Below are 11,152 nucleotides of genomic sequence, written 5' to 3' on the forward strand. Positions count from 1 at the left end.
AAGTTGAAGGAAAGGGGTGTTTTATTTGGTGTCCCAGGTGCACAGTTCCTTGGCCCCAGTGCACTTACATAGGCCAGTAATAGAGTGACTGTAGGGCGATGATGGTGCAAAATCCCACTGTTCTCTTCCAGAGCCACCTAAGGCCTTTCAAACCCTATGTCCTGTTTATAAATTTAGAGCATCATTCTGAACTCTTCCTTTTATGTGGATAATTTATCCCTCAAATCAGACCCTTTCTACAAGTGTTCTATTGTCAGTGGGGATCCCTGGCCTCAGTTCCGTTTCACCCATTGCCAGTGGCTGTTTCTATGTGCACAGCCTGGGCTGCTCTCTTGGGGGATTCCTGAGCCTTCAAGTCACACACCAAATAAACATAAATATGGGGAGCTAAGGTCTCCTAAATTCATTCCTCAGTGACTTAGGTGAATTTTCTTTTCATATTCTGAAAATTAAAAAAAAATGCTGTATTTCCTTTGAAAAGTAAAAATTAAAACTTCCTGTTCAAAAATAAAAGAAAATTAAGTATGATTATTATAGGAAAGAAGACAGGAACACATTTAATGAAAAGACATTTCCTTCTATAAAGGTCAAGGTGACCTATGGCTAGTCTGTTCCTTGCAGTAGGAATTTCTTTTTTAAAATACACTTAATAATAGTAACCTTTTTCTTATAGAAACAATTGTGATAGGCAAATTTTAGTCAAGCACTGGCTGAACAAATGTGGCTTGACACCAATAATAAATTGCATCATTTCCTGGGGCCAACGTCATTCTTATTGTATATGAAATGCCATCCTGCTGACTGAGGTGTGAATGATGGTAGAAGATGATGGATAGTGTGGATGGTTGCTCACTTGGAGTGTCTGGTAAGGAACATCTCAACTCCTTCGGTTGGGCCTTTAAAATTGTATCTTCCCACTGCTTAAAAGGCATGTGGCCAAGATGACTTTGATTTCATTGCCCTTCCCATTTGTTCTTGTTTGGATTCTGTATATTCCAGAGTAAGGACTCTCTTCCACCCAGAGTTACTGCTTTCTCTTTCTCTTTCTCATTACCCACTATTACATCTCAAATCAAAGTGAAGTTTTGACTGTTTGAAACACTGGTCTCTTAAGGATGTATCATTGTGAGGAGAAAGTGATCTTACAGAAGTTGAAGCCATACTTCACCTCTGCTGTCAGATCCGAAGGAAAGGGATGTTTAAAATGTTGTCCTTTTAAGCAGTGCCTCTGTAGTAAGAGAAGAAAGGAGGCAGTGCCCTGCCTCTCACTCCCTGGTGAATCAAGCTTGAAAAGGTTTCTGGGATCACTAGAGAAATGAGCTGCTGGGGAGTACAGAGAGGCCCTCAACGGCGCTGGCGTGTGCTAGATACCACGTGGGCTGCCAGGCATTGTCTCTGCCTGTTTAATCCACCCGAACTGAAACTAGAGACCGCTAGTTTCACTTTATTTACATCTGATGATCAGAGTGGTAGGTGACTTGCCTTGGGTTGTGTAGCTTTAGAAACCTGACCTAGAGATTGTCTGACCTCAAAGTCAGTATGTTCCTCCCCACCACCCACGCCTCCAGTCCCTAAATCTCTCCTGGCAGGCCCTTGAAGATGAGCAGTGCCTGGCTCTGGGTCCTCAGTGAAAGCTTCAGTTCTAGCACTGACTCCACCCAACACCCATTCTTGAACAGACATGCTGAGGGTCAGTGGCCCTCCCAAATCGCAAGCCAAGGGCAGTCCCGTCAGAGCCGCTCCTACATCCTGCTTTCTGCAGAGTCCACAGAGCAGTAGAGCTAAGGCACCATGTCTGACAGCCATTGGTAACTTACCTATTTCCTAGCACTTTCCAATCTTTGATTCTGTTGTAGGTTCACACCTATGCTTCTATACCATTGTGGCAGGTGTTTTTTTTTTGTTTCTACTTGGCAGATGAGGAAACAAAGCTTAGAAAAGTTTGTATAGTTTACTCAGTATACTAGAAATAAAGCGTCTTAAATGCATCATTGATATCATATCTAGACTCATTCATAAATGACTAAGTTTCATAAGTGACTAAATTCTCAGTGATAGCAGTGGTGTGAGCCAGGGTACTGGAGACATGAGTGTATGGAAAGAGGACCTGGTCCACTCACATCTACTTCAGATCTACTAGCAGTCACTGAGCATTTGCCATGCTTTGCTATGTAACAGGTTTATAGAAGGCAGTGGAGGTTAAGATTTGATCTCTGTCCTCCTAATCTCTACAATGAGAATAATAAACCATCCTATGATGTTTTTGTGGAATTTAAGTAAGGTAATGCATATCAAATTCCTAGATCAGCCTATGACATGTTGACAAGATTTTAAATAATCTTCAGGGTTCAGTTCCTCTTGGGGATACATGCAAGTGAGTCTTCTCTATCTCTGATCTAAGTGGTGGCTCCTTTTGAACTCATGACCATTGTTATGATCATCAATCATTTACTTGTAGGAGGACCAGTCACTTGGGCACTGGTCTCTCCCACAGGTGGGAGCCTCAGCCTTCATGTTCTGTTCCCAGCCTTCTCCTTGAACTTCCTTACCTCATTTCTATTGAATTCCCAGACAGAAATAGTGGGACTCTCAAATTAAGCTTATTAAAGATGACTTAATTACAAAGGATCAATTTACAAAGATAGGTATAGAATGTCTGTAAACCATACACACACACACACACACACACACACACACACACACACGGTGCAGTAACTCAAGGCTAGACACAGCAGAGAGGGAACAATTATTGGGGCCTGGAAGGATAGTTGGGTAGTTGAAGCTGCCTTGACAGAGCCCTGATATTGGACACAGGCAGACCAAAATAACCTCAAAGGTGAAGGCAGGAGGAATAAATGTCCTGACCTCATTTGCCTTCCTTCTCTGATCTATTTCTGGGAGGCTGGAGTTTGAACCCACAGGAACACTTAGATATCATCTGCACAGTCTGCCTCTGTGGACAGAGCAGGAAGAAGAATGGTGAGCTGGAGAGGAAATTAGGAGAAAACTGGCGTGAATCAATTTCCTTTCATAGTCTCATCTTGCCTTGACGACCCCATCAACCACACCCACGGACTTCACTCCCCTTTCCCTCCTTGATCATGAAGATTGATTTTCCTCTATTGTTTTCGACCTTTAACTCCACTGCTTGGATCTTCTTCCTGACCTCACTCAGCCAGTCTTCCTCCTTCCTTGGGCCCTTTCCCATGGCCCATGGTCCTGTCCCATGTACACCCATGTGAGCAAAGATGAAGCCCTTCTCTGACTCACAATATTCCATAATTACCACTGTCTTTAATATACACAAGGGTTTCCTGAGCGTGACTGTTAAGTGCTAGCTGGGATGACTATCATCTTTGTAGATAAATATAAAGTGTCTGATCTCAAATAATTTTTATTCTGAAAGGGGAGACAATACAACCATTAGTTGTGCTATTTTTAGTAATGCTATATATAGATGTAATTTATCATTCACTCTGTGCAGATGAGATATATTGTTTTTTAATTATTTAAACAACATTGTGATGTAACTAAGAACACTTTCATTTTCTAGAAGAGAAAAGAACACTGATAAACATAAACAACCCACCAAAAACTTCACACCAGTTAATGGCAAAAGTGAAATTTGAATTTATGGCTATCTGAGGCCAGCATTTTTCTTCAGTTACAAGATGTGTATAGTCTAATTCAGAGTATAATAATAAAAAAATGAAAATGTATTTGGTGGCGAAGAGCAGAATATGTATTGAGTTTGAGAAATTCTACAGACTGAGTGTTTGTGTCCACCCCCAATAAATTCTTATGTTTAAGCCCTGCCCCCAATGTGATGGCATTTGGAGATGGGGCCTTGGAAGGTAATTGAAATTAGATGATGCATTGAGGGCAGGTCCCTGACTGATGGGATTAGTGACCTTATAAAAGAGGCACTAAGACGTTTGCTCTCTCTTTCTCTGCCATCTGAGAAGACAGTGCGAAGGTGATTATTTACAATCCAGGATCTTGAACTCCTCAGCCTTCAAAACTCTAAAAAATAGAATTTCTTTTGTGTATGTAACCCAGTCTATGTTATTTAATTATGGCAGCCAGCTGATTAAGGCAGATTTTGGTGCAGAGAAGTGGGGGTGCTACTGTAACAGATGCCTAAACATGTGGAAATAGCTTTGGAAATGGATAATGAGTAGACACTGAAAGAATTTTGAGGTTCATGCTAAAAATATAGACATCAGACATAAATCTGGTGATATAGCAGATGTAAATGTTACCAAAAATGTAAGGAAAGGCAATTCTTGTTAGAAAGTTGTGAAGGACATGGCAGAACAATGGCCTGGTGTTTTGTGGAAGGTAGAACTTGTGAGCAAACAAATTGAATATTTAGCTGCAGAGATTTTTAAGCAACGTATTACATGAGTTAGCTTTGACTCTCCTGACTCCTTATAGCAACATGGAAAAGGAGAGAGATGAATTGAAGAAAAATGTGTCGAACAAACAAGAACCAAAACAGAAAATTTTAGAAAATTTGTAAAGAAAACATTAAGGGTTAAAAATCATCATTGAAAAATCATTTGCTAGACTTTAAACTTAATTATCTATCTCAACAGAAACCAGGAATTGAGATGTGACCAAACCAGCAGAGACACTGACAGTTTGAACTAAACGGACAGGATTGGTGGGATGGAATAACTATTGCTGGACTTCTTGCATTGTACTGGATGGGGCCTCAGAGCTATTGGCCTGTGAAAGTGTATATCTTTCAAGAATAATAAAGAAGGACCCCAAAGGCAATTTAGAACTCATCAGAAGATCAGAGACCCAAGGCAAACGGGCCTGGGGGCAAGCCTAGTCCACCTTGCTTTCAAAGGGTGCAACCGCTGAACAGCAGAGCTGCTAAGGTGGGGCACCAGTAATAGACTTTATAGATGCCTATAATGAGTTACTGCTCTATTTCAAAATTACTTGTTTATAGCATTATAGAAAACTTGGGAACATTTACGAATCCATCTATTGTTATTTCCTTGGGGTGTGCTGGGGTAGAGGGGACCCTCTGGGCATCAATTCTCTGATTAGGGAGTGGAGATGGTTAGAGGAAATTGAAGTCAACTGATTTTGATTCATTCATTCATCCACTGTGAGTTTGTGTCCCCTTAGTCAAGCAATAGTGAACAAGACTGAGACCATGCCTACAGGGAGTCTGTATGATAGTGAAGAAAAAAACTAAACAAGTACACAAACCAAAACGCCCACAGGGAGTCTGTATGATAGTTAGTGAAGAAAAAAACTAAACAAGTACACAAACCAAAAGATTACATGTCACACAGTGAACAGTGTATGAAAGGGGCAAAGCAACATTGTAGGTAAATAATGCCGCAGGTCTTGTGGGAAGGGAGGAGGAGGAGCCTGGTGAGCACTGCTTAGGCTTCTCTATGAGCAAGTGAATGCCATTTGAATTGAAGCCTGAATGGTCAAAGTGCTGGGGGGAGTGCCAATGAGGCTGAGGCAGCAGCGAGTAAGAGGGAGGAATGCTTTTTCCGATGTGAGAAAGAAGGAAGAATGTGTACTGTCAGTGAGACAAGCATCAGGTAAGAACAATGAAATGGAGCCAGAAGAAATCATTAAAAACTAAAAAAACAAAAGGAAAGACCTTTTACTTTTTTTCTGTGTTTTGTGTGTGTGTGTGTGTGTGTGTGTGTGTGTGTGTGTGTGTGTTTGTGTGTGTGTGAGAGAGAGAGAGAGAGTGAAAGAACAAGACAAGATTATATTTTATTTTATTTACTGCCAAGGTTTATTTTATTTATTTTTATCCAGCACTATTTTCTGTTAGTTTCAGGTGTACAGCACAGCAGTTAGACATTCATATACTTTACTTTTCCCTCATTCTTTAAGAGCACTCACTATGGGAAACCAGCATCTCACTCATTTTGCTCTCATTGCTCCTCTGCACACAGTCTCAAAGGCCCACTGAGCTGGAGTAAACTAAAACAGCAAGAGTTGTCTGCAACTTACAGCCCTGGGCTTGACCTCCATGCTGGTCAGTTCTACATGCAACATGGCCTTCTAATCTCATCGGAGAGCAGGCATTTCTTCAATCTGCTATTCAATTGGGTTTCTCTGTGCCTTTCCTAATTATCTCTTCATGAAATAATTTCTTCAGTACTCCACAGTAAATATTCTACTTATCCCTCGGCTGCAATGCCAGTTCTCTTGTAAAATCTACCCCAATCTCCAGAATTAGATTGAGATTCTAAACATCCCTTTTATCACACTACTAGAGGCCCCGGTTCACGAATTCATGCATGGGTGAGGCCCCTCTGGGTGGCCTGCAGGGATTGGGCCAAAACCCTCAGTTCAATGCCACCTGCAGCTCCCACCTGCTGCTCTCTGTTTTAAATCATTGAAAATGGTTATTTTTGATGTTTTGTCAAAGGTCAGAATACGTGTCTGCTTTACAATCACATTTATCCTCAAGGCATTTCATATCAGTTCTTTTAGCCACCTTACCCAAATTGTCTCCAGGAAGAAGTCGAGAGGCCAGACTGGAACCCCAGCAGGCTGAACAGGACACTTCTGGAAGTTATTTGGTATCAGTATTGTCAGCATTAGTCAATGTCTCTCCTCTATCCTGCATTTTCCCTCAGAAGATCACTGATAGATAAGCATCTGTAAATGTGCTTCTATTCTTTAAGATATCCAACTCACAATGAGTAATAAAATATTTATGTTTTTCCTCCAAAAGATTAAGGTGTTTTATTTGCCTTTCTTTACAGAAAATACATTTCAGACTCAATTAAAAAGACTTTAGATCATCTCACAGCTCATAAAATCCACATAGAAAACCAATCCAGTTATAGTATAACACAGTTATATAATGGAGTATGTATCATATTTTTGTACCAAGTAGAAAGATATTTGACATTTTGAGATGGAGTTCTCAAAGCTGATACTAATGAAATTTCTATAAGGAGTAATATGTTTGCTTAATCTATTTGTTTATAGTATTGGACAGTAAAAATGTTAGAGTCAATGAAGCTAAAATTTAGCCAGACATGGTTTGGGAGCTTGCATTTATGATGGAGTATTATGGAAATGTGGTATTTCACTACATTTTTCTTACAGTGTGACCCTCTCTTCTATTATCAACTTTATCCCATGAAATTTTCAAATGAAATTCCATTTTCTTCTCCCATCAGTCCCTTAAAAGCCTTTGTAGTTAGTCCCACAACTCTCAGAAGAATACCTAGCCGGAGAAGTAGTCACTAAAACCAAATCACCTGAATAAAAGCACACCTTGTATTCCAGGCTCCATCTAGGTACATATAGAAGACCAGAACTTTGATTTACTAAATAATAAAGTCAGATTTATTTTTATACAAGAACAGGGCCATAACCTCAGGGTACAAAGAGGCCATATTATTATGTCTTAGAACTGGGATGGGGAAGACCACATAGATGGAGGTTTTAGCACCCATTGTTCTTAAATTGTAGTTGTTCTCCTGCCACAACGTGTCCTTGTAAAATATAGGGTGTGCAGCCCTGGGGTCTTGGTCAAACATCTCTCCACATGCAGGTTTACCTGGGCAGCGTGCATCCTCCTCGTCATGAGTGCTGTGGACGTGCCAGCTCTGCAGATTGAAGACAGCTATCACCTTGCAGAAAGAGATTACCGCTCTTCTAAGCAGGGGCCCATAGAGTATCTTTAAATAGATTAATTAGTTCATTAATTAATAACAATTACTATTATAACTAGTTATTATATAAAGTTTACTATGTACTACAGTGTATTTCATACAACTCGCATTTAATACCCTGACTCTCACAGCCACCAGAGGTTGATCTCATGGCCGTCACTGTACAGAAAAGAACACGAAGGCATGTGAAGTGCCCGCAGCTGCCACAAGAGCTGGGATTCAAGGCCAGACACTAGAGGCCAATTTAATACCCTGACTCTCACAGCCCCCAGAGGTTGATCTCATGGCCGTCACTGTACAGATAAGAACACGAAGGCATGGAGAGGCGTGTGATGTGCCCGCAGCTACCACAAGAGCTGGGATTCAAGGCCAGACACTAGAGGCCACACACCTACCCATCCCAGCCACCCCCTCCACTGTGGTGTGCAGGCATCCCCCACGGCCGGCCGGGTGGGTGTGGAAGGGTTTCCTCTCTCCAACATCCTCTGTGGGGCCCTCCTGTGGAGAAAGCCCTGTCTCAGTCCCCAGGCACACCTCTAATTCCAATCCAAAGGCAACAGAGACCTCTGCGCTCACCCTATCCAGTGCTGTTCTCTTCCCAGGGCTTGGAGAATCAGTGCCCCATCCCTCTGCACTTACGCAGGCTCAGTGACTGGTTCTGACTGGTGTGGAAGTCACTGTTAGTTCAGGCTTAAGTAGCTGCATGTGACAACCCTGTAACATTCTCTTCCCCACGTGAACCACGAGGGTTTCATGATTCAGGCAGTGCAGCCAAGATACGGTGGGGTCTCATCAGAGGGGAGCTGAGTGGCTGAGTGGAGCCCAGTCTCCCACCCCTACCCCACCTCATGGACAAGGGAGATAAAAATAAATACATCCGTATTGTGTTGGATATTTAGTTTAACGCTTTCCAACTTAGCCTATCTCGATTCACACAGGTATTTCCATGTCCCTGGCCCCGACAAGTGTTAGGAGTGCCCCATTCATTGTCAGTGACCACCTTCAGTAAAACCTGGCAGACTCAGAAGGAAGGCAGAAGGAATTTCATACCATAACCAGCTGAGGAAATGAGAAAGGTGGGGTTTAGGACTATGACTGAGCAAACTAAGACAGTGGAAAGCTTGTCTTAGACCAAGTGGGCCAGGGAGCAAATACAGTGCTCAGAAACCACACTGAGCGGGCCACATCCTCGAGTCTCTTTGTCACACAGGCAGTCACCTTATTTAGAGTCCATCCAAGACCACTTGGAAGGGCACTGCCGTGATGCCTACTTGTGAACGGTGAGCCCAGGTGGCAGATGGACTCCAGTCACAGCCAGCAGAGCCACACTCCCTGTGCCAGCTGAACGGACGTGAGCAGGAGGTCCTCACCTCCTCACCTCCTCACGTGCCCTCAGACCCAGGGGTTTCCTTTTCCTTTTAAAACCAGTTCTTAGGTTCGTCAATATGGGAGAAAGTACACAGTTCTATGCTTTTTTAAAAATTTAATTATTTATCTATGAGCTCTCACATAGTGGCTAAATTGGACAGCATAATAATATTTCATTGTATTTCTGTAATAATTTCAGGAGCCTCCTTATTCCCAGGTTATGGTGTGCAGGTGCGTGCTGTTGCACAGATGCTGTAATAAAGGGGGTTGAAAAACCGTATTCCTGGCTGCTGGGTCAAAGGATATGTGCATTTTTATATTAAAAATCATTGCCAAATTGGTCTCTGGAAATTCTGCAAAAATTTACACTCTCATCAACTATTATGAGAGGCCTTGTCTCCCCAAGGTACTGGGAATTATTAAGCTTTTATTTTTACTGTTTTGATAGGAGAAAAATCTTTATTTTATTGCTGTTCTGCTTTGCATTCATTTTGTGGCTCTTTTCATATGCTTATCGGCCATTATTCTGTAAATGAAAAGCTGCTTACATCTTTTGTCCACATTTTATCTTGGATTGTTTATATTTTTTCTTATTGATTTGTGTAAGTTATATTAGGATAATGAAATTAGCCTTTTATCTACTATTGTGTTGTGATTACAATTTCTCACTTATGTTCAGTCATTAGATTTTGTTTATATATGATTGTTTTGTGCCATAAAACTATTTGACATATACAACAGTGTTCCCAGTCAGATCATCTACATTTGAATTACAAGGCTGTTGTTTTACTAGCATTATAATCTTGGGCAAGTTATTTAACTTATTTGTGCCTCAGTTTTCTCATCTTTAAAATGGGTATAGTAAAAGAAGTAATTCAGCCCTAGTAGGTGGCTCAGTTGATTGGAGCATCATCCCATACACCAAAAGGTTATGGTTCAAATCCTGGTCAGGGGACAAACCTAGTTTGCAGGTTTAATCCCCAGTCTTCTTAATGCTTATGGGAGGCAACTGATAGATATTTCTCTTTCATATGGCTCTCTCTCTCTCTCTCTCTCTCTCTCTCTCTCTAGCTTTTTCTTTCTCTCTCCTTCTTCATCCCTTCCACTCTTTCTCTAAAAAAAAAAATCAATGGAAAAAATACCCTGGGGTGAGGATGAACAATAACAAAAATCAATAAAAACATACCTTTGTATGAGGATTTAAATAAAATAGAACCAATTCATAGGATTCAATGAGAATAGATAAGCTTATTAGAGTAAAACTGTAGTATAATTTATAAATTATAGTAGTTGTATATTAGCTTTCATTTTATTCCTTTATGGTCAAATTTATCAAACATTTTCTTTATAGATTCTGAGTAATGAATCTTGATAGGATATCAGAGATTCTTAAGATATAAACTACAAATTTTTCGAAAGGCACATAACAGGAACAAAAAATAATTCAAATAACAATTCTCAGATGTATTTGGTCATGGATTTTACCCAGTGCTAATTAATTAAAAGTCTGAGTGCATGCCTGGGACTCTATGATGTACCAGCAACTTGAAATGTTTCAGACTTTACACTCATGGGGAAAAAAAGTGCATATCTCCAGTGATTTTTGTTCTGAGGAGGCTAATATTTTCTTAATTGGGCTTGAAATATTAAGGGACTTTCTTGTCCATGAAGTTCGTCCCATGACTGGCCCTGAATACCAGGTGAAAAAGTCTGTGAAAGCAAGCACTCAGTAGAAACTGTACTTGGAATTCTACATTTTGGTAATTTACGGGGCTAGCAATATGTGGTATGACACTCTCTTCTTGTGCTGGGTAGCAGCAGCACAATGATTTTGCCCAGCTATAGGCTGTTAGTGTTCTGAGCACGTTTAAGGTAGGGTAGGCTAAGCTAGGATGCTTGCTAGATTAAGTGCATTCATTGCATTTTTGACTTACAGTATTTTCAGTTTGCCATGCGTTTATTGAAACATAACCTTGCCATAAATTGAGGCACTTCTATGCTGTCAATGTGGCTGGACAGGCTTTTACATTTTGTAAAAGGTCCAAAGGGGAAGCACACCCCTCTACTCCCCTTCACCTCAGTCAATGGTTTCTCTCAGTAGC

Source organism: Myotis brandtii, unplaced genomic scaffold, assembly GCF_000412655.1.
Source record: "Myotis brandtii unplaced genomic scaffold, ASM41265v1 scaffold402, whole genome shotgun sequence".
Classification (NCBI taxonomy): Eukaryota; Metazoa; Chordata; class Mammalia; order Chiroptera; family Vespertilionidae; genus Myotis; species Myotis brandtii.